The 22,653-nt window shown below is 45.3% G+C and overlaps 1 pseudogene across 1 annotated transcript; it reads right to left on the bottom strand.

Annotated features, from left to right (window-relative positions):
- Positions 1 to 16,843: 16,843 nt before the first annotated feature.
- On the bottom strand, positions 16,844 to 17,239 carry LOC309835617 (small ribosomal subunit protein uS8-like; annotated as a pseudogene). The gene has a single exon. The product of its transcript is annotated as a small ribosomal subunit protein uS8-like (transcript).
- Between the last annotated feature and the right edge of the window lie 5,414 nt (positions 17,240 to 22,653).

Here is a 22,653-nt window from a genome sequence, read left to right as displayed (position 1 = left end):
CTGCCGATGCAGGGGACACGGGTTCGTGCCCCGGTCCGGGAAGATCCCACATGCTGCAGAGCGGCTGGGCCCGTGAGCCATGGCCGCTGAGCCTGCGTGTCTGGAGCCTGTGATCCACAACGGGAGAGGCCACAACGGTGAGAGGCCCCCAATGATAAGAGGACAGTTCGTTTGGGGGTGATAATTTGTTCAAAGGGTCTGGAATCCAGTTGATTGCCCGGGATACTTTGCTTTAGTCTTGCAAGTTACATTTGCTTCCGCCATATTCCCAGCGATGGCCAGGACAGTGGGCCACATCCTGACTTTGAGTCATCACCCAGGACTCCTGGAATGCACAGTGAGGGGCCCCAGAAGGAGGATTACCTTTCCTCCTTCCTGTGAAGTTGTTACAAGGGGAAAGGAGAAAATTAACAGGAGTCGGTCCATCCAGATAACGCCCTACGAGTGTTATCTCCAATCCAATGAGTATTAGATATTCATTTGCGAGAAGGGGAAAATGGGATTCAGATGTTAATTAAATACTCAAGGTCATTCAGTGAGCAAATAGATATGGCAAGAATTTGAGCCCAAGTCTGGGCTGCAAAGGCCACATTCTTCCCATGATACGACCATGCTGTTTGCAAAGAGCACACCTTCTTCTGTCCCAAATGCAATGCAACTCCATTAGACCAGAGAGGACTCTGAACATCACGTGCCCTGGCCGGGAGGGCAGTGCCAGCCTGGGTAGTGATCAAGGGTGCTGCTACACTAAGCACTTTCGTGTGTATTCTCGACCTTCACCACACAGCCAGCCCCATCTTACGGTGCAAGCCGAGGCTTGGAGAGGTTAGCAGCTTGTGCTGGGTTACAGAGGATCTGAATGTCTGGCCCCAGAATATCAGAAGTGCTAAAAAGAAATACCAGTAAAACACATTTTCTGCATTTCTCAGATCTAAGGCAAATCAGAGGAGAAAGATATAATCAAGAAACATAAAATAAATAAATGAATACAAAGACTTCCTTCCTTTTTAGCTCTAGTTCATCAAAGAAGGTGTTAAAGGGTGGATTCTCTGAGGGAAGTGCCTGAAACTTATCAGGGAGATAAGGTAAGGGCGGCTTTCCTTGGGGTTGAAGCTCACCTCCCAGCAAGCCCAGTACCTCCTAGAAATGCACAGTTAGCACCCCCATCTCCTCCCTGGGAAAACCCAATTCCCTCATTTCTATCCTCCTGTAGCTCTTACCCCTTTAATGCAGAATGCTTTGTCTTATTTTTGTTATTTTTAAAAATTTATTTTATTGGGTATAGTTGATTTACAATGTTGTGTTGATTTCTGCTTACAGCAGAGTGATTTAGTTACACACACACACACACACACACACACACACATACATTCTTTTTCCTATTCTTTTCCATTATGGTTCATCACAGAGTATTGAATATAGTTCCCTGTGCTCTACAGTAGGACCTTGTTTATCCATGCTGTATGTAATATTGAGAGTTTGCGTCTGCTAATCCCAAACTCCCAATGCATCCCTCCCCCACCCCCTCCCCCTTGGCAACCACAAGTCTGTTCTCTGTGTCTGTGAGACTGTTTCTGTTTTGTAAATAAGTTCATTTGTATCATATTTAAATCCCACCAGTAAGTAATATCCTATGGTATTTGTCTTTCGCTGTCTGACTTAATTTCACTCAGTATGATTCTCTCTAGGTTCATCCACGTTGCCTTATTTTTTTCACTTTTTGGCTGAGTAGTATTGCATTGTATGTTTTACTTTTTTTTTTTGTATGTTGTACTTTTAAATGAAAAGAACTGGCCATCTGTGGCAGAGCCCGCAGCCTTGTGGTCATGCCAGCCCCCGGTTTTCTGAGGCAAATGACAGGGCTGCCCAGGACATTTGAGGTGTGAAGGCTGACGACCCAGCCCCTCCCACTTCTAGGCTCTGCAGTAAGAAAGTCTCACCCAAGGGGTCTACCACACAGACGCTCAGGCCGTAAACATCATTCGGCAAAGTGGGTAGAAGTGGCCTCACCTCGCCTTGTGTGAAAAGACCGCTCGAGGGGCACGCAGCATTCCAGCAGTTTCGAGCAGAGGGCGGCATACTGAGTCCTGGGCCAAATTTTTGTAAATGGAGTTTTATTGAAACAGCTACACTCATTCATTTAGGTGCTGCCCGTGACTGCTTTCCTGATATGACGGCAGAGCTGAGTAATCTCAGCGGACTCTGTGACCCACCAAGATAAAATACTTACTATCTGGCCCTTTACTGCAAAAGCTTGCTGGCCTCTCCTTGAGGGGCTGCATTTGGAACCTTTCTGGTTGGTACTAAGCAATCAGAAATCCTCCTAAAGCAAAGGTGAGGCACAGACCCCGCAGGGACCTATAGCCTTGGGGGTCTTTCTGAAGGATGCTGGTGACAAGCTTCAGTATCGTTAGTCCCTGTTCATGCAAGGATGGGCAGTGTCTAAACCTTAAAAAAATTTTATGATAAAATGCACATAACATAAAGGTTACATTTTAAACCATTTTTAAGTGTACAGTTCGGTGGCATTAAGTCCATTCATACGGCTGTACAACCACCACCACCATGTACCTCCAGAACGTTTTCATCTTTCCAAACTGGAAGTCCCAACATTTTACACCAGTTCTCCTGTCTTGAATGTTTTAGCCAGTAAGAGCCCACTTCTCACATTCATTATGATAATTAGTAAGTCACTGGTGTCGGCAACGAATACCCATTTTTGATGGTCAGGATGCCAAAAAGCATAGCCTTAGTGCCAGCTGGGATCTGCGGGACAGAAGGCTGGAAGCTGCCTCTGGGTGGTGTCTGGGATGTGCAGCTAGTGGACGGCCCCTGGGGCATGCATTCCTGATCACACGTGTGGGAATTCAAGCTGAAACTAGCTGGCACACACACTTGCACACTGAAATAATTTAAAGTAAGTCTCTGACACCACTACAACCAGCACAAAGAGTGATCCTGGATGCTGAGCAGGGGCTCAGTAAGTATTTACTCGGGAGAAAATAATGGAAAGAATGAACAAGAGGGGAGAAGTTGGCTGTCGTGAGTCACAGTCTTAGGAATCTGACACTTGGCATTTTGTGGTTCTGTCTTTCAGGAACACGATGCTTTTCATATTCTCCCAACACTGATAAGAACAATGGTCTTGGACTGGACATTGCCTAGGGGTGTCCCCAAGTTCTGCTTTCCTAGAATTCTCATGTACAGTCACCGCCCGTCTCTCCTGCCCACCCAGCTTCCCTGATCCCTGGTCATTTCTCGGATTTCCAGCAGAGCTGAGTGCACAGGAGGATGGGGTCACTTCCCCCGGTCTCCAGCACAGACGCGCCACGGAGCAGTGGCCAGGGTGGGAGCTCCGCTGGAAGTTAAGATGCGCTGAATGGTCGCTCTCTCCCCTGGTCCCTTTCCCCTGATGGAAGACATTTTCACACACACATCGAGGTATGGGGAAGTCATTCTGGCTTATACATGACTTAACTTAAGCTTAGTGCTAACAAACTAGGGAGCGTGTTTGTGGCCTTTTAAACGTGCATCGTACATCTGCTTTAACCATTAAAGAAAAGAATGCATTTAAAAGTCAAAATGGAGTAACTGTGGTTCAGGCATCCAGAATGGAGCCTGGTGGTCATCATGGATGTGGCTTCAGATACGTTGTTCGTGCGTCACTGAGAACTTGAATTTTGAACTGTATCAAACTCCAGGACACCACCAACCATTTTCAGAACACTATCTGGGGACAGCTGCCAGCTGCCACCTCAGGGTCTCAAGGTCTCCCCTTGAGTGTGCAGCCACTTCAGACCCCACCCGGTCCTTGCTTAACAAGCACCCTCACTTCTTCCCAGCTCCCATTATAATTCTTGAAAAACAACTTCCGTTACCTAATTCTGCGGTTTTTGCCTTGTAAGCTCGCCCCATTTTGTAGCTGGGCAGGACACAGTTCAGGTGCTTCTCGAATCTGTGTCCCCTGGGCTGTAGGCCTCATTGTGGCTCAGACCAAACTCTTTTCTAGTCCTTTGGTAGATTGCTAGTTGATTATTTCCGTCGACACCCCCAAATCTGGCCACAGGCCCCTGGGAAGGGGGAAGTGAGGAGAGCTGCGTGTGCGCTGTTACACTGTGGATGGTTTGGGGGGGGGGGTGGATTTACCGTTGGAGGAGGGGAACCAGTGGCTGCGCGAGGCCTGAAAAAGCACGAGGGTGGGGACTTCCCTGGCAGTCCAGTGGACTTGGTGCTTTCACTTCAGGGGGCCCAGGTTCAATGCCTGGTTGGGTAACTAAGGTCCCACAAGCCACAAGGCACGGCCCCCCCCCAAAAAAAAAGACCCCACCAGGGTGGACACTCCCACAAGCAGATGGAGAGATCTAGGAGCTAAGGGGTGCGCAGAGGTGTGCCAGAGCGGCCAGTCGCACACTCTCTAGAGGCAGAGGTCCCCCAAGCCTCCTCTCCACATCCCTGTGGCTAGAATGTTTGGGAAACATAGGGTACTGTCTTTGCCTGGATTGGCTGTGGTTAAAACAGAAAGGAAGGCACAAGTAGAATGTAGCTTCTGCAGCAGACGTTTAAATAAGCCTGTTGGAAGTTGGAAGGGACTAGGGAAATTTACTGGAATGGAGTTGGTCTGGGGACGCAGGCAGGAAGGTGGCAGTGACAGGGGACATTGTATGTAAATGTGGGTCGGCAGGTGGGTCACTGCTCTGGATGTTGGGTGCCCACCCTCCGCCCCCTTCCTTCACTGCCTGGGGCCTCGCGGGTCCTGTGAGGGCAACCTCTTTGTTTTTCTTTAACCACAATATTCACGAGGGCAGAACTCTGGTTCTCGGGCAGAGTTAGACTCACTGGCTAGCCGTGGGCTCGCATCCTCCTGTCTTATGATCAGGACCCTGGGATGAGAGTGAGTGATTTTTTAAAATATTAATTTTGACATGAATTAACTTGAGATTTACCTTGTCTTCAGCGTTTGATCCTCTGGGCTACGGTTGGTTCCTGGACTTGCCTGTCCACACCATCACAGCGCTTAGGCGACTTGGATTCATATAATCATCTACCTCTCTGTCCTCCGATAATCACCTCAAGTTTCCCCTCCCTTTGACTTAAGTTGGGGAGGAGAGACAGAGGGCGAGAGAGAGGATGCTGTGTGATGGGAACCAAGTTTTTGGCATGTCTCTTTAAAATCGAGTTGAATATTAACATTGACTTCTGACATGGAAGTATTTATATTCATTATGATATTAAAATTAATGGCTAGTTATACTTTCTTTGTTTGTTGCTGAAAGCTACAGAGAAGCCGACAAGACCGTTCCGGCATGTTTATATTATAACTCTCTTTGGGGCAGTTGCTGTTACAGATTAGTGAGGTAAACCAGCTGGGTCAGCTGATGTCCTTTTTTATTTTTTCTTGTTTAAAAAGTAAAAGCTGGAGAAGAGAGCTGGCTACCTCTGAGGCTGTTTAGATCCTGTGCATTTTTTTCTGGAAAACATCTTCATTGTTCAGGGTGAGAAGTTGAAGGTTTATTTTTTGTGCATCTCTGTTTTTAGCTGCAGATCAGCGCTGCTGGCTCACGGTGGAAGCCCCTTTGTATGAAACATCCCTTATTGCATCGGTCCCTTGAGCATAGCACGGGCCAAATCATCATTCCTAATAGGCTGGTTGATGTTGGGGGAGAGGAAACATCTTGATACATCCCTGAGATGTGTTATGTCAGAGAAAGTGTGTCACAGATCCTCGACAGCTCACGCAAGGGCACCGGGAGGGGCGCAATGCCAGGGGCCTGGCATTCCAGCTCACTTGCCCGGGGACTGTTGTCCATCACATCTCATTACCCAACTGTGTCCACTTGGGTGCCATTTTCTCAAAGACACTTACGCAGTGGTATTTTGTAACGACGTCAATTCTTTTCCTGTCTGACCTAGAAGATTACAGTGACTCAACGCTGGCTGGTCAACCTTAAAGATTAAATCGAGGACATTGGCTTAATGATTTTAACAGCTTAGTGTAAAGGATTTCCCAAGTAGGAGAATCATGATATCAAATATGATTGGGAATTTTATTCAGTCTTAAAGAGAAAGTAAGTAGCACGGCTGAAGGCATACTTAATGATTGTATTTCTTAAAGAATAAGCTTCACATTTTAAACATTTTAAACAGAAATAAGGATATAAGAGTCTTAGGAAGAATCAACATATGCTACATTTGTAAAACGCTCTACAATGTATTGTATGTTGACAACTATGCCAGAATCTTTACTGCTCTATGATGATGATAATTATTTCCTGAGTTGAATTCCTTTGGGTAAAACTTTTATTTGTTCCAGTTCAGTGTTTTTCAAATGTTCATATGCTTAGGAATCTCAGGGGAGCTTCGTCATAATACAGATCCCTGGGCTATGTCCTCAGACCTCAGTAGGTCTGGGCAGCTGGTTGTCGAGCCCCAGGCTACCTTGCCAAGGTGTATCTGAGTACTGGGTGTAGCACTCAGGTCAGGTGGAAGGACTAGGGTGAAAGGTAGCCTCCTCCTTGCCTCATAGAATGTGGTTTCCCTCAAATTTAGCAAAGTCTTATCCTTTTTCTTTGAGGAGAATCAGGTCAAATGATTTTATTTTTAAAATACTGGGTATAGACTCTATGGATGAACAGAGAAGTAAGACAAATGTTGACAATACAGAAATTCCTTTTCCTTTGGGATTTATTTTTCCTGCTGCTTTTTTTGGAGGGCAACAATCATTTGAAGCTTCTTGAGAACGTTATGTAAGATGACTGATTCCATCCTCTGTGCCTTCTGAGTCCTAACCAACTGCCTACTGGACTTGGATACCCACAGGAACCATAAACTTGATGTGCATACAAGTAGGTGTACTGTCAAAATCCCAATGGCATTTTTTGCAGAAATAGAAGAAAACAAAAAACAAAATTAATATGGAATCAGATGACCCCAAATACCAAAAATTTTTTTGAAAAAGAAGAACAAATTTGGAGGACTCAGACTTCCTGGATTCAAAACATGTTACAAAGCCATAGTAATCAAAACAGTGCAGTACTGGAATAAAGATGGACAAATAGACTGATGGAATAGAATAGACAGCCCAGAGATAAACCCTTGTGTATATGGTCAAATGTCTTTGACAAAGCTGTCAAGATCATTCAGCTGGGAAAGGATGATCTCTCCAACAAACGGTGATGGGAAAACTGGATGTCTTCATGCAAAAGAATGCAGTTGAACCCTTTTCTTACATCAAATAAAAAAAATTAACTCAAAATAAATAGAAGATCTAAACATAAGACCCAAAACTATAAAACTTCTAGAAGAAAACTTGGGGGAAATCTTAATGACATTGGATTTGCCAATGATTTCTTTGATATGACACCAAAACAACAAAAGCAAAATAGACAAATGGGACTACATCAACCTTTAGAACTTTTGTGCATCCAAGGACACTATCAACAGAGTGAAAAGGCTGCCTGTGGAATGGGGGAAATATTTGTGTTGAGCCAGCTCAGCCCAGCAAGTGGAGGGCTGAGAGACACAGCACCTTTACTGGAGGTCAGCGTGGAGTACACAAGAAAAAGGCTTTGGTGCGTGTGAAGGTCACTAGGTCACGGGGGGGTAAGAAAGGAATTTGAGGCAGAGATCAGCCTTATCACACTGATGCACCTGGTCACCTGGGCTGAGTGTTCACAGCTTGTTTGTGGAGTTGTTGAGGCAGCAGGAAAGTATGAAGTTCAAGAGTTTACAATATAATTTGCAAATCATATATCCAATAAGGGGTTAATATCCAGAATATATAAAGAATTCCTACAACTCAACAACAAAAAAAATCAAATAACAAGATTAAAAAATGGGCAAAAGACTTGAATAGGTATATTTCCAAAGAAGATATACAAATGGCCAAAAAACATTTGAAAAGATGCTCAACATCACTAATGATCAGAGAAAAGCAAATAAAAACCACAGTGAGATATCACCACACACCAATTAGTATGACAACTATTAAAAAAAAAAAAGCCTAGGAAATAGCAAGTGTTGGTAAGGATGTGGAGAAATTGGAAACCTTGTACACTGTTCGTGGGATTGTAAAATGGTGCAACCACTATGGAAAACAGTGTGGCAGCTCCTCAAAATGTTAAATAGAACTGCGATATGAGCCAATAATCATATTTCTGGGTACATACCCAAAGTAATTGAAAGTAGGGTCTTGAAGAGATATTTGCACACCCACGCTCATAGGAGCACTTTTCACAGCAACCAAGAGGTGGAAGCAACCCAAATGTTTATTGATGGATGAATGGAAAAACAAATGTGGTATGCCCATACAATGGAATATAATTCAGCCTTAAAAAGGAAGGAAATTCTCTTGCATGCTACAACACGGATGAAACTTGGGGACATTATGCTATGGGAAATAAGCCAGTTGCAAAAAGACAAGTGCTGTACAGTTCCACTCATATGAGGTACTTAGAGTATCAGATTCATAGAGACAGGAAGTAGAATGGTGGTTGCTAAGGGATGGGGGTGAGGAGAGGAAGAGTTACTGTTTAATGGACAGAGTTTCAGTTTTGCAAGATGAGAATGTTCTGGAGACGGATGGTGATGATGGTTGCACAACAGGTGAATGTACTTAACACCACTGAACTATATACTTAAAAATAATTTCGATGTTAAAAAGAAAAACAAACTAGGTGTATCATTTTCCCTCTGGGACCTCCTTCTACTCTGCATCATGGGATTCTTTGTTGCAGGTCACCAAAACTAGCTCTAAACGATGTCAGTAGAAAGGAAATCGACTACACATATAGCATATTTAACTGTCGGCAGGTGCCCAGCTTTTCATATCCTAACACATCACATCAGAAACCACCTTACAGTGGATGCGTTTGTAGTGGATGAGGTAGGCGCTGCCCACATGCTCTGTCAAGTTCATCTCTCAGAGTGCTGACAGAGGACAGCTCTCAGCTGGGGTCTACCTGCCTAACCCTAACCCTACGCTCAGTGACTAGTCTACGTGGGGTTCAAAGCTCTGCCCCCCACCTTCACGCGGGCAGACTCTGTAGGGCCATCCGCCGCTGGGCTCCCTGTGGGGCTGGTATATCTCCTCGGCGCTCCTTCACTTGCCCCTATTGTTCTGGGGAGCCTTCCCCAATCAACCTTCTGCCCTCAAATCTCCTCAGAGGCTTTTTTCCTGGGGCACCTGGCCTGAGACAGCATGTCACCATTTGATTGAGAGTCTCTTTTTCTTTCTTAATGTTCCATAAAATAAAAGTGTGACTTACCACTGATGGCATCTTAGAGTCCATAAAATAAGCTGGGAGTTAGCCAAGTGCAAGAGTGGGAGAGGTGGAGAAACAGGGAGCTGGTGGAGACCGGGTCTCAAAAGACCTTGGACGCCATGCTGCTGAGTGGAGACTTTGTCTTGAAAGAACGATCTGCCTGGTTGAGGGATGGATGGAAGAGGGGAAGGGACAAGGGTTGGGTCAGAGGAAGCGGAACCAGCAGCTGAAGGAGCGCGCTGCAGGGGGTGGTGAGGAGTGAAGGTACACAGGGTCCTTACAGAGGTGGAATCCGTGAGATCTGGCGACGCCAATGGCCGTGCAGGTTTCTGGGAAGGGAAGACTCTGGCTTGGGGACCACATCTCAACAAGCCCAAGATGTGCTTGCCTACAGGGTGCACCACGATTTTATATGCCGCTGACAAAGAGAAACAATGTTCCCAATTCACCTATGAATTGCGAGATGTATACCACTCTCAGGTATGTCCTAAGTGGAAAAGTGTTCCTATTAGAATTGAAAAAACACAGTACTTGTTCTCTCTTTCAAGTCAGCTGGGAAGTTTTCCTGCCTCCCTGAGACTGAGTGAGGCCCCCTCTGGGTGCTCTTGTAGCAAGCGGCGTGCTCAGTCTTATTGTATTAGTCCTGTTAATCTTTTTTGAACTTCATGAGCGAACATCCACGAAAGCCTAAGCTGTGATCGGCTCTCTTCTAGAGTCAGGGATTCAGCAAACGGAAACAGGAAAAACCCCGACTGGATGGCCCACAGCTGTTTTGCTGTCTCTTGTCCAGTCGACCTTGGCCTCCTCCGCAGAGTATCGCTGCAGACCCAGCAGCCGGTGTGGCTCCTGACACGTGCCGGGTACGATAAATGCTTGCTGTGAGAATGAATGAACGCATTAAAGGGCTTTTCCCTTGTAGCGACTGGTCCAGTAATCCACCCTGAACCAGACCTTTATCTGCTCGCCATTCTCTGAGTTATTCCTGATTTTGTCTTTGCTCGGCTCCCCCCTTAGTCTTGAACACTCACCCCTTTTCTCTCCCCTAAACCTAACCATACGAATACCCACTTCAGATCCCCGTTTCTCCTGGAGCTTCTCTTGATTGCCATTGTTCACAGAGATTCATTTCTTGCCTCCTGTAACAGTTATGACTGGCGCTGTCTAACTTCTGACGTCTCATTTATTATGATGGAATCGTTTACTTCTCGCCTCTTAATCACATGGGAAGTTCTCCAGGGGTGGGAATTCTCTAACATATTTATAAATTCTTTTGCCTGAACACAGTCTATGGCAGATAGGAAATGGAAGTAGCTTGGTGAACCAATGAATGGAGGTTAATTTACTGGGAGGGGTGGGAAGTGTTCCTGAGCCTTTTTGAGTGGGGGAATAAAAACCAAACGAGGCCAGGTGATAGACAAAAAGTCATTTATTGACTTCAATTTTTATGAAAGTCATGATCTATGTAGCCTTAAAACAGTGCTCAAAGGATGGCACTGACGAATAGCAGTCGCTTACCTTTCTTTACCCCTGGCTCCACTCCCCAGGGGTGACTTCTTTCAATTCTTTCAACCAGTTTTTTTCCCTAAAACACCTCCAGATTTCTAAATTACACGCTTCTGTGTTGTTACTTCTTGGTGGATCCGTTTGGTACACATGTTTCTCTTATACTAGGGGCCTACGTTCCCTTTTTTCTTGGTTCATTCCCTTGTTTTACTGAAGGACATTTTCCAATAGCATCCTAAGAAGGTCTAGATGAGAATGCTTTTTTTAAATTAAGACTGTTGTTTAGAGTGGGTTTTTTTTTAAAAAAATTATTTTTTTGGCTGCGTTGGGTCTTCATTGCTGCACGTGGGCTTTCTCTAGTTGCGGTGAGCAGGGGCTACTCTTCATTGTGGTGCACAGAGCACGGGCTCTAGGCGTGCGGGCTTCAGTAGTTGCAGCACACAGGCTTCAGTAGTTGTGGCTCAGAGGCTCTAGAGCGCAGGATCAGTAGTTGTGGCGCACGGGCTTAGTTGCTCTGCGGCATGTGGGATCTTCCCGGACCAGGGCTCGAACCCGTGTCCCCCGCATTGGCAGGCAGATTCTTAACCACTGCGCCACCAGGGAAGCCCCTAGAGCAGTTTTAAGTTTATAGCAATATTGAGGTGAAAGTACTGAGATTTCTTATATAACCCCTGTCCCCTCCACATGTATAACCTCCCCCAATATCCGTCCCCCCACCAGAGGTACATCTGTTACAGTTGATGAACCCACGCTGCCACATCACAATCACCCAAAGTTCATGATATCCATGGTCTCTTCCTTCTTTAATCCTTTTCATATCATACATGGGAAAATGTATATATTCTCTTCTCTCTTCGAGGATATTAATTATGGTTTCTTCTGCTCTCTGCATTGTCTTTGAATCTTCCTTTCCTCCTGTCACTCCTCTGTTTGTTTTGGTCTTGGTGACGAATATGTTCCATTGACTCCACCAACCTACACTGAAGGTCATACAGATTCTCCGCTTTTTGCCACAGAGGCGGCATCAGTAGGTTCCTCTGCCCTTGAGCTTCTGTTTGGGCTTGGCCTGTGGGAGACGCGGACAAAGGAGCGTGAGTTGAGGGACTGATTCCGCCAGGCTCCTCCCACCCACTGGGGAAGCCGAGATTCTTCTCCCAAAGGCCACAGCTCCAGAGCAGTGGCCTCTCCAAGCAGCTGCATTCTCCAGATCCTAGCAACCCCTCCCTCCTGCTGAGCCACCTGTGGGCACTGCCTACTTTTGTCAACTGTCAACCCATTAAATTTCCTTTAAATGTCAAAGTTTGAGTGTGCCATCTGTTTCCTTCCAGAACGGAAGGATGCGGTGTGATGCGGTGGAAGGTGATTTCCTTCCAGATGCGGTGTTTTTCGTGACGATTTTTTGAAATGCACACTTTGGCCATCGCTTCACAGCTAAGAGTGAGGCAGTGAGATGCTGATGGGAAGACCCGCTGTATTGTCGGGGCTTGTCACCCGGTGGGCTTCATGTAAGGAAATACCAGCCTCCTTCCACTGTGTCTTCAGAAATCGCTGAGCTTTCTTGACTGCTCTTATCTCTTTCTCTCCTTCTTTCTATAATTTTGGGTCAATATTTTTTTTAAAATTCCTTTACTGTCATTTTGACAGGGTTTTAGAAAAGAGATGGATGTGTATAAATGACATTTTTAGGAACAGCCAAAGGAAAAAAAAAGGAATTGTTTTTCTTTGTAAGCAGAGCAAGAGGCAGTAGAGCCTGCTGGTTCAGAGCCTGGATCCAGCTGTGTGGCTTCATTTCCTCCCCTGTGAAAAAGAGAAGAGTGTAAGCAAGCATTTTCTTTGGAGAATTTCCGGGAAGATCAAATTAGTTACTATTATCAAGTGCTTCAAAAAATACATGGTACATAGCACTACCTGTAAAGGACAGTGCAGCACATTTGCTTTAAAAATGTTCTATTAGTTAAACGGTTGCTAGCAATAGGACCCAGGTACAGGATTCTGAGATTCCTCAAAGCTCCACTGGAAGCTGGTTCTACCAGGAGCTAGGGTTTGGCCAACTCAGTGTCAGAGGTCATTCGGGGTCACAGCATGGAGCTTTCAAACGTTGGCCGGGAGCAGCAAGAGGAAGGTGGGCAGAAAAGTTCTGCTGCCCTTCCCTGGGGCAGGCACGGAGGAGAGGGAAGTAGGGGCTTGGGAGCCGGCAGCCTTCTCTGGTCGCACCAGGCGTTCCCACGCTGCTGCCTTAGGCCCAGGCTGGAACACACAGTGTAGGCAGCACTGCCACCTGGAAGGGTAGGAATCTTCACAGAATGCCCTAGAAGAACTCACCCAAGAGACCAACTGTAGGAACAGGAAGCAACTATGCACTTGCAAGATCTCCTGCGTAAAGCAGTAATACTGTTAAAAACACAGAAAAAGGCTTTAGAGAAGGTCGATCCACTTATGTTTACGCTGTGCTGAGCATATGAGATAAGCCAGGGATGTCTTAAGAAACAGATACAAAACCCGCTTAGAATCCTCAGAGCAGTAGGTGAGTCACTGGAAACGTGGCCCGCTGCACTTATAAAAACCCTGGCCTCTCTAATTGTCCTGCTCATTTGTCCAAGAAATATTTCCTGAGCGCTAACTGTACGAAAGGCAGTGTGACAACGTCACGAAGAAAAATCAAGCCCCATCCTTCCCCCTAGGGGCTTCCCATGTAAATGAGACATTTGCAAAAATCACAAAATCCAGGTAACAGATGATGAGCCATAGTTAACTGATGCAGAATTCAGTGGCAGAAGAAACAACTGTGAACTGAGCCGATCTGTGAGAATTTGGGGAGATGGGACCCAACCTGGGTTCTGGCCTTTCTACTTCTGTATGCTGGTGGCTGTCTCATCCTCCCCTTGGGCTATATGCCGCGTCCAGGTCCCCCTTTCTCTCCCTCCAGGCCCTACAGCAGCTCATCCCTTGCCTTGGAATGCTTTTTCTCCTGCCCTTTCCTTGGGTGGCTGACACTGGGTGCTACCCACCTAACCTTCAAGTTTCAGCTTCAAGGCCAACTTCTCTGGGGGCCTCTCTGACCACCCGGGACTTGCTAAGGGACGTTTCCCCCTTCTTATAATAACTGAGCAGCTGCCAGACAAACAAAGTATTTGCATCTTTATTCAATTCAATTAAAACAGACGTGCGTGGTATATTATGTAGCAGTCACTGTACACACACGATCTTAGGCAATGTGGGGTAATTCTGGATATGACGATGCTCAACTCTTGGCAAACCATGCACGGTGCCAGGGATGCCCAGTATAGATTGAGTCTCCTAGACAGAAGGGGCATGTTTGACACATTCTTCCAGCATCCCTGCCCACCCCCGCCTTCCTCAGCTCGCTGTCTTGATCAGCCGGATGTCTCGCTGGACGGCGGGCTCCGTGTTGCAGGTCTGGTAGCAGCGCTCCCACAGGGTACCCGACACGGATGCAGGCTGGGGGCGCACAGGGAGGGAGGACCACCAAGGAAACGCGTGCGTGCGCGTGCGCGTGGATGTGTGTGTATGTGGCGGGAGTGCGTATGTCCACTGGGACAGGTCGAGTTCAGGTTTGTACCCCCGGGAGAGAGCGGCACAGCTGGCAGTGTCCTCGCCGGCGGCCATGGAAAGTGCGCAGGGACCGCAGCTCCGCGGACCAAGGCGCCACCTGGGCTTTAAAGGGCTCCCACCTCCGTCCTTGAGGAGCTGAGCGCGGCCTGGGGAACTGAGATGGCAGCAGCGACGGCAGCATCACCGAGCTTGTTGCAGAGACTCTCGGACTCCACCCCAGACCGGCTGGAGCCTCTTCACACGCTCCCAGGGGATCGGCGTGCACCTGCGGGTGGGAAACGCAAGGGCTCCCCAATTCCACGCACTTGACATTTTGCCCCATCACTCCTGACTGCAACACTCCCAGTGTTTTCAAGTGATGAACTTTTCATAGCCTCTTGCAAATTGTTGAAAAAGAGAAAAGGTTAAAAACAAGAAAATGGTTATCCTGCAGAGAGCGGAGACCTTTCTCAACACTGGCGGTGTCCTTGGAGGGGCTGCAGGGTGTAACCACGGCCAGGTCGAGTCCACGTTCAAGATTTCAGGATGTGGGCGTGCAGGAGCTGGTGACACAGAACCTGGCTTGAGGTACGTTCCAGCTCCATGAATTTTGTACATTAGCTTCAGTTCAGAATTTTTCCTCATGAGAATGAAATGTTTTATTTTAGAGGTAAAATATTAATTTTTCTTTAATAAATTTTTATTTAAGAGTCATTTTAGATTTACAGAAATACTGTGAAAGGAATACAAGGAGTTCCTAGACATTCCATAGCCAGTTTCACCCGTGTTAACATCATAACGTCCGTGTACATTTGTCATGATATTGTGACATGAACGATGTGAATGACCCAATATTGATACATTATCACTAACAAAAGTCTACCCCTGATTCATATTTCCCCAGTTTTCCCCCAGTGTCTTTATACCGTTCCAGCGTTGCATCCAGGATCTCATGCTACATTTAGTTGTTGTGTCTCCTCAGGCTGTCTTGGCCATGTCAATTTCTCAGACTTTCCTTACTTTGGAACATATTAATTTTAAGAACTCTTTTATTTTTGGAAGACTCCTTATTCCTCTAGCAGAGCAGAATCCTACTAAGTGAGTCCATATAACACTTCAAATCAGTTGTAAGAAAATAATTGCCTGGTTATGAGCTCCTTGAGGGTGGGTCTGACTTCTTGTAGTCAATCCACAACCCCAGAAATTAGCACTAGTCCTATTCCTGGCACAAACTGGTGCCCAGTACATGATGTAGCCAGTGCCTTGGTTTAGTTTTTATTATGTTCCCTACTAGGTATGTGCAGACTGGGGTTATAATGACCAGTGGGCTAAGGTCCATGCTCTTAAACATCTAGAGACAGAGGTAGAGACAATTAAGTAGATAAAAAATATTTTTATTTGGGAGCCTTGCTGGACCCACGTGCAGAATTCAGTGAGCACGATAGTGATCATTTTTCCGGTGGCCCATGGGAGTTAAGCAGAGTCAGGAAGGCCTTTCAGGGAGAGCTGAATCTTTTTTTTTTTTTTTAATATTTATTTATTTATTTGGCTGCGCTGGGCGCTGGGTCTTAGTTGCGGCATGTGGGATCCTTTAGTTGCGGCATGTGGGATCCTTTAGTTGCGGCATGTGGGATCTTTTAGTTGCGGCATGTGGGATCTTTTAGTTGCAGCATGTGGGATCTAGTTCCCTGACCAGGGTCGAATCTGGGGCCCCTGCAATGGGAGTGTGGAGACTTAGCCACTGGACCACCAGAGAAGTCCCAGAGCTGAATCTTGAAAGATGACTTGGTGTTCAGCCAGCAGAAGTGGGCAGAGAAGTCTTGTATTAGTTTATTTTCATTTGCTTTGGTAACTGATATTTGGAATTATTTTGGTTTAGATTTTGAGACTGAATCTGCCGTTTCAAACTATCTGGTAACCTCTAGCTTTTTGAAAATTCATTTACTTTATGCCAAAATGTAACTTCCCGGTTAAAAGAAGAAGGAAAAATAAAAAGTTGCCTTTTGAGTAATGCTGCTTAATAGAACTTTCCATGACGATGAATATCTGTGCTGTGTCATACGGTAGCCACCAGCCACACATGGCTACTGGGCACTTTTAATGTGGCCAGCATTACTGAAGAACAATTCTAAATCGTATTAAATTTTAATTAATTTACGTTTAAATAGCCACATATAACTGTTTCTATCATATTGGACAGTGCAGCCTTAGGACACTAACAAAGATCTTCTGGGCATCACAGTTTAACAAGACAACTGAATTCAGGGGGAAAATTGGATTAAGAATAGATGAGATGTAGTTTCCTTGAAATATTGAAGGTTTTTAATATCAAGGGGAATATGACCTGGACAAATATTATTTTCTATGTTCCCCAGGGTGTTTTGCCTAAGTGCCTGGAATCCTGCCAACTGTTGTATAAAAGACTTTTCTGTGAACAACCTGCTGTACAATTGGGAGGTGTTGTTTACATTGGTCAATTCTGTTTGTTTTCCATTGAGGCATTTTATTTGCACATATATGTTACATCCCTAGAAAAGGAATCCCAGGATTTTCCCTCCTGTGTATGTTTGTCTTGCGTCTTCGTGGTCCATGATGCCAGCTGAGGTTGTTAGGACAGTGAAACCACACTGAAAAGATGGAAGCAGGTTGTTCTGCCTTTTTTCTAGATCTTTGAGCTGCACATCAAATCTGGGGCTGATCGTGCCACACTTGTGTAACCTGCCCGTGAAGATCACAGCAATTTTCCCAGCTCTGTGGTCATCAGTGATTTCAAATTTGCCAATGTAACCACGTTTCACCATCACAGTTAGAAACCAGACGATGGTTTTGGAGCACAGCCTGATAAGAACCTGGCATCTGCCTCTCTTTTAGGAATTGTTGATGGTCTTGAGAGCATCAGCCAGGACATTCATGCCCACCGTTATGGCGGCATTCATGCCCACTGTTATGGTTCATGCCCACCATTATGGCGGCATAGAAAGATGGTGGAGAGAGAGCTGGACGATTCTGATTATCCATCTGCACCAAGAGGTTTGCAAGTTGTAAATACTTTGCAATTTTAAAACATAGGTAGGGATTAACATTGTCCAACAGGCGTCTGTGAATGGCAATAGAAAATGCAGACATAATAGGGAGTAAGGAAAATGTAACAAGTACTTGCTTTTTGATGGCTTAAGGGGTTCAGAAGTCTCTCAACAAGAGAGTTACTCTTCTCGAGTTTTCCAGGCCTTTTAATAGGCTTTACAGTTTTCAGTCTTATTCTTCTTCCCCGAGCAAACTGATTTTGGCCTAAATCTTAGCAACTGTGGAGAAATTAGTGATTGTATGTTATCGTGTGTTGTGTACTTTATCCATACTCCTTTCTTACTTCAACAAATGATGGCGCATTGGTTAATGTAACTCGGTGGCCCCAACGTTGTTTTAAACTCTGTGCACTGGAGAGAAGCCAGGAGCACTTGTCTTCAGGTAAGACACACTCTCTGGGGCAGATGTGGGGCGAGAGGGGAAGGGAGGAGGGATGAGGAGAGGGGAGGGGGCCTTCAGGAGAGGGTCCTAGGGAGAGGCTTCTTGCGAGAAGGAGAGGGACGGGATTTATATGGGCAGTTTCTTCAACTTTACAAAGGACTCACAAGATGTGTTCATACGTTTACAGCCTTGGAGACACAGGCAGAAGAGGTTGCTTTGGGAAGAACTGTGTGGTTGGGCCGATCCGATAGGAAAAGGGACTGACTTTTCACAGTGTGTCTTGCCCTTCCCTTTGACTTCTGTTCTCTGTGCAAGTAGTATCTTTTCAAAACATAATTTCATTTAAAGTGATTAAATTTAAAACAGAAGGAAACAGGAAAAGCTATTCCATTAACATCTCTTGAATTACGCGATACGTATTCCAGTACATGGCCCACATTTCATTCCCTGTGGTTGGCATAGACTTACTTCCTCAAATGGATTTCTCTTTGAACCCAAGAGAAGTGTTCTCTGGAGCCATCTCTCAGGTTTCTCCTAAGCTAGAGGGTACCATGAGGAGACCATCTCCCCTTCTCCCTGTGACCTTTCCCTAGCTTCACGGCCATCGGCCATCATGCACGGTCTCATTTCCATGGCTATCTGATCCTGCGCTGGTTTCCCAGCTGGGTTACAGCTGGGATTGAACAATGGGCCTGCCCTGCCCTGTTAGCACTGCATCTTCATACAATGCCTCCCTGTTGGGACTTAACAGCCTTTGGTGTGTAGGACACTTAGCAGGTGCTCCCTAACTGTAGCTACCACCATACATACCAAGTCTATTACCAACAGACATTTCCAAATAATTTCTAAATTTTTAATTTATCGGAACTATAGTTGGTGCAACAATATTTCCATAAAGTAAGAGTATCCGGACAGTGCTCTATTTTCTGTGCCTATTTTGTGAACTCTACTTCAAGTAGGCTTTTGATACATTTTTCACTTTACATTTACTAACTAAAAGGAAGCTAGCCGTATCCAGTGAAGGACTTTAAGATTTTATAATTTTATAAAGAAAACAAGCACTTAGGTAGACATGATTATGACTAAGTAATGTCAAAATAATAAGGCTCGACTTTGGCAGAGAAATAATTTCCCCCAAACGTGGGAAATTTCTAATGAGTAGTTTGTAAGAAACCGAAGCTGTGAATTTATACATAAAGATTCTGTTTGAATGTATCTCAGCTATTTTACTTACAAGTTGAGAGTAAAGGTACCAGGGAAAAGAGGTTTTTTTAATTTTAATTTAAAAAAATTGAAGTATGGTTGCTGTACAATATTATATAAGTTACAGGTGTACAATATAGTGATTCACAATTTTTAAAGGTTATACTCCATTTATAGTTGTTATAAAATATTGGCTATATTCCCCGTGTGGTACAATATATCCTTGTAGCTTATTTTATACCTAATAGTTGGTACCCCTTATTCCCCTATCCCTCTATAGGGATATATCCTTCCCCTCTCCCCACTGGTGACCACTAGCGTGTTCTCTATATCTGTGAATCTGCTTCTTTTTTGTTATATTCACTAGTTTGTTGTATTTTTTAGATTCCACATAAAAGTGATATGGAAAGAGGTTTTTATCTATCTATCTGTTTATTTAGGCCTCGCCTTGAGGCTTGTGTGGCTTGCGGAATCTTAGTTCCCCAACCAAGGATGGAACTGGGCCCCTGGCAGTGAAAGCGCTGAGTTCCAACCACTGGACCCCCGGGGCAGTCCCTAGAAAGAGGTTATTTTTAAAAGTGAAATCCGATTGTATGATTGTAAATTCAAAGAGGAAGACTGTTCCCCTCGAGAAATTCTGAGTTCGTACGTACAAGGAAGCTAGATCTTAAGGTTTTCTTTCTGTTCTCCGAGCTGCCAGTCGTTGCGTCCGGCCAGACGTGCAGGGTGACTGAACTCTCACCTCCCGCTCCTGTCCAGTCGAGTCCAGTGGCTTTGCCATGGCCCAGCGCTGCTCTCTCTAAACACTCTTAGTGTGCCGCCCCCTCCTGCCCCGAACCAACTCTTCCCAAGCCCTCCCACAGCCTCTGTGCTTCAGTTGGGTCATTTGTCACTGTCCCCATGGCACGTAATGATTCCCTATGGTAGGCCCGCGGGCAGTCCTCGCCCGGAGATCTGCCCTGTTTCTCCCCAGTCCCAGTTCTAAAGCCCCGGCTCCACAGCTCCCTCTGCCAAAGAGCTTTCCCTGATGGCAACAGCCCGCACTCATCCCCGCTCCGTGTTGCTCCTGTAATACAGGTGATCCGCCAGCACTTAGCTGCCGATGACGTGGTGTCAGAATATCTTTGTATTGCCTCTGGTATGTTCTGCCTTCCCCTTCCAAATAGATGGCACTGTCTCTGAGGGCAGACACAGTAGTTAAATTGCGACTATATTCCCGGTTACTTCTTTTTTTTTTTTTTTTTTTTTTTTTTTTTTTTTTGCTGTACGTGGGCCTCTCACTGTTATGGCCTCTCCCGTTGCGGAGCACAGGCTCCGGACGCGCAGGCTCAGCGGCCATGGCTCACGGGCCCAGCCGCTCCGCGGCATGTGGGATCTTCCCGGACCGGGGCACGAACCCGTGTCCCCTGCATCGGCAGGCGGACTCTCAACCACTGCGCCACCAGGGAAGCCCCCGGTTACTTCTTGAACGTACTCCTTACATTGTAGCACTCAATGAATTTACTTTTGGGTACCTGTTTTTTCTTACTTTAAAAGTAATAGCAAATCCTTAGAATAAATTCCTTAGCATGGGTTTACTGGATCAAAGTATATAAACTTGTTGCTGCCCTCCCCCAAAAAAGTAAAATTGATAATGACACATCACAGGACATTATGAGAAAAGAACAAGAGACAACAGCCAGACAGCTACAGTCCTGCTACCAGTTTGTTTGGCTTCCTTGTAGTGTTTTGTTTTGTTTTTTTTAATTAATTAATTTTTTTACTGAAGTATAGTTGATTTACAATGTGTTAATTTCAGGTGTACAGCAAAGTGATTCAGATATATATATATACACACACACCTATATATATGAATATATATATATAGAATGAATATACATGAATATGTGTGTATATTCTTTTTCAGATTCTTTTCCCATATAGGTTATTACAAAATGCTGAGTGTAGTTCCCTGTGCTGTACAGTAGGTCCTTGTTGGGTATTATGTTAAATATATAGTACTGTGTATTTCTTACAGTGTTTTTCAAAAGCACCTTTTGATATTCTTGTCATCAAATATACATACAGCTTTTTGTCTTGCTTTTTTCATATAATATTTAACGGAAGGAGTACTTTTTGATTAAGAAAAACGCATTAATAAGATATTTGCTGACCACCTGCAACGTATAAGGCACAGGAGGATAGGAGGATATTTGTTAGGAAGGGAGCGTCTGTCAATGGGCAGCGTTGTCCGTGTTGGAACTAAGAAGGCCTTGAGCAGCGAACAGGCTGTGAGATGATGCGGGCCGTCGGCACGGACTAGATGAGCAGCTGCTACGTGCCGGGCCCCTTCCAGGTGCTGGGATCTAGCATGAACCAGTGGAAGGTGTGCATAGGGAGCCTGCCCTCCAGTGGGGAAACAGACATGAAACAGACAGATGGCCATGATCCGGCCATAGGAAATAAAGCAGAGTAAGGAGTTAGAGAGCGAGGGGGCTGCTATTTGAGCTGATGGAAGGAGGGAGGGTAATGAATAGAGGGGGAGAGACCTCCAGGAAGAGGGAACGGCAGTGCCAAGGCCACAGGCCAGTGAGGCACAGCATGGAGGCCAGCGTGGCTGGAGCTGTTTTCGGCCCTAGTTCTTTTTTTTTTTTTTGTAAAGTCTATTTCTTTAAAAAAATTATTTATTTAATTTATTTATTTTGGGCTGCATTGGGTCTTCGTTGCTGCGCACAGGCTTTCTCTAGTTGTGGCGAGCGGGGGCTACTCTTTGTTGCGGTGCTTGGGCTTCTCATTGCAGTGGTTTCTCCTGTTGTGGAGCACGGGCTCTAGGAGCGCGGGCTTCAATAGTTGTGGCACGTGGGCTCAGTAGTTGTGGCTCATGGGCTCTAGACCACAGGCTTAGTAGTTGTGGCACACGGGCTTAGTTGCTCTACGGCATGTGAGATCTTCCCGGACCAGGGCCCGAACCCGCGTCCCCTGCATTGGCAGGCAGATTCTCAACCACTGTGCCACCAGGGAAGCCCCCGGCCCTACTTCTGTTGAGACAGATGTTTAATTTGTTTAGTTTCAGGTAGATGCTTTATAGACAACAATATTTAATATAATATGATGAACATTCAATGCTTTACATATATTATCTATAATTGTTAAAACAGCTACCAAGACTCGGTGTTTCATTTTGGTATTTATGGTACGATATATATAAATAAAAAGAAACAAATATTACTCCATATTGTTTATGAATAGAAACAATAGTTAAAGTGTAAAAACATGGATGGGGAAGATACATAATTACCAAATTCAGGTTAGTAGCTCCCTCTGGGGAGGGAGGGAAGGGAATGGGGTTGGGGGATGGGGAGTTTTCAAATGGATCTGTGATGCTCTATTTCTTTTTATTAAGCTTGTGATATATAAATGTTACTGAATATTCGATTTTTGTTATTACTTTTGTGTGTTACATATATGTGTGTGTATATCACAGATTTAGACTCAAAAACAATTCTAACTTCAAGCCAGCGCTCATTTTAGTTGCTTACTTCAAAATGAATAGCCCCTACCAAAGAAAAGCTCACAGTAAAAACTCCCCGTACTCAGCTCACACTCCCCGTACTCAGCAAGGTAGGCAATGAAAATGGTCTCCCAGATCCCATTTACAGAAGGAGAATCCTCTTCCTCTGAACCAGCCTGC

Source organism: Grampus griseus (genome assembly GCF_964374135.1).
Source record: "Grampus griseus genome assembly, chromosome: 17".
NCBI classification, from domain to species: Eukaryota; Metazoa; Chordata; class Mammalia; order Artiodactyla; family Delphinidae; genus Grampus; species Grampus griseus.
This window is presented reverse-complemented; position numbering and strand designations above follow the sequence as displayed.